This window comes from Garra rufa, chromosome 3, assembly GCF_049309525.1.
Source record: "Garra rufa chromosome 3, GarRuf1.0, whole genome shotgun sequence".
Taxonomy (NCBI): domain Eukaryota; kingdom Metazoa; phylum Chordata; class Actinopteri; order Cypriniformes; family Cyprinidae; genus Garra; species Garra rufa.
The window spans coordinates 42,162,736-42,164,979 of NC_133363.1; positions in this window are offsets into that span (position 1 = coordinate 42,162,736).

The window sequence follows — 2,244 nt, forward strand, 5'->3', positions numbered from 1 at the left end:
GGCTGGATAGGCGTGTTGCCTGCAGGGTTTGGGTTGCGTGTTGTGTTTTTCCCTCAGAAAAGGAATGTGGAAACATCTCAACGGAGCACCCCTCCCTTCCGGTTGTATGGTGGTGTCCGTCTACACAACACTCGTTCCAGCACAATCGGGCTTCTCCCTTCAGTGGTTAAACGAGCAAAAGGAAATTTTTCCTTTCTCCCTAGGTAAGCATCTTAAGATATTTATATTTAAGATTGCACTAGTATGTTTAACTCTGTTGCAGACGGCCTGCGTGCGAGGATCCGCTTCGTGTCCTCTCCTAAATACGGTTTCTATGGAAACTGAGTGTCTACACCTGTTGAGACAGGTGTTCACTTACATAGGAGTACCAGCAGTCCGGAGTGCTCGCTGCGGACTCGGAGCAGGTTTGGTTGCTCCCTTTTCTGCGGAAAAGGCTTTTTATTTGAGCACCACCTGGTGACACGCTTTCCAGCTGGGGTCTTGATTCTCGGTGTGCGCTCCCCTTTCTGAGGAAAGGGGTTTTTATCTGAGCGCTACTTTGAGACTCTCTTCAAGTCGCCTCATTCTAAGCCTGAGGGCTGAAGCAGCACTTGATGTAGGATCTACACCCAGGCTGTCGAATGTCTCCCCTACAGAGGGTTTGAGCATCCTTCGGTGTTTAACACCTTAGAAAGCCGTCACTTTAGGATCGATTCTCGCTCCCCAGGCCTAGTTCCACTTCCCTTTCTGAGGAAAGGTTTACGAAGTGTCTGAACTAGGAAGCTGCCCTTATTCATTTCGGAGCTTCCCAGAAACTTTCAAGGCAAACAGTGCTCCCCTTTCTGAGGAATGGGTTTGTTAAGGTTAAGAGCTCACGTTCCTCCCTGTGCGCAGGATTGCTGGAACGGACCTGAGCTCCCCTAATCCAGGGTTTCCTTCAGAGCAACTTCCCAGGACTGAGTGCTCCCCCTTCTGAGGAATGGGTTTGTTAAGGTTAAGAGCTCACGTTCCTCCCTGTGCGCAGGATTGCTGGAACGGACCTGAGCTCCCCTAATTCAGGGTTTCCTTCAGAGCAACTTCCCAGGACTGAATGCTTCCTCCCTCCTGAGGGTAGGAATCTACCAGGGACAGACCTTTGAGAGTTATGGACCTGCTACAAGGATGTTGGCGTGCCCCCTTTCCAGGGTTCACTTATAAGAGCACCACTCCTTGGTGGCCAAGTTCTCCTCCCTGTTTCCCAGGGTAGGAGCTTGACCTTCATGCTTCAGGTTTCTACTCTCCAGCCTTTATTCTGGATGTATGCTCCCCTCTATGAAGGGTAACAGTGAGAGCATTCGCTCCTGTTCGGTTGTGCAGCTCCCCTTCTGGGAAGGGTCTTCTATGAGCGCCAACCCACCTTCGTGAGATTGCCAGACCTTCATACAGGTCGCGTGGACCGGGCTGTGCACGCTTCCCCTTTTCATTAAGGGTTCCCTAAAAAGACAGCAGTGCCCCCTTCTGGAGAAGCGATTCTCCCTGTGGATCAGGGTCAGGATTTTTGTCCTCCACTGTCGTCCACTATTGCAGGATGGTCTCAGCTCCATGTTCTTCTCTGTTGACAGATAGCTTGCGAGCTTCTGTCCAGGGGAGGGTTAGTGTGGCAATCCCCTCACCTTCAGGGTTATCCCCTTTCCGTCTCTTCAGACGGCATGGAGCTGATAGTGAAACCCTCTGGGAAAACACTCTCCTTAAATCCGATCATGTCGGTAAGCGTCCCACGCTATGCCTGGGCGTCTTCCAGTTAAAACCACAAGTGTGGTAAGTGCACACACACCTGGGGCACTTCTATAAAATCCACGTGTTGGTAGGTTCCCACCAAGTTTGGGTTCCTCTTTTAAATCCCTTTTTGGTATGGGTCACACGTTTTGCCTTGTTCCCATCTATTGGAGTCGGCTCACAACCCCGGTTCCCTGGGTTCGACTCCTTTGATATCTTAGCTGATGTCTGCTGACCATCCACTATTAGGGCGCGCCACTACTAGTGGCCCTTTGAACGGACCCAGGACAGGTTTCTGCCCTCATATGGGAGCCAGTTCCTGAGGGAACTAGGCCCTATGTTGCGGTAGTTTCTGGTTCTGACAAGTCTAAGTTTCCATCGAAGCTTAGCCGTTTCCCTCAGAAGGAATTACTATAATTCCAAGCCTGAGCTGTGCCCTGGGTTCTACCCAGTCTGGTAAGTGGGTAACAGGTCAGGCCTCTGGCCGGGAGGGGTAACGTTTTGACAGCC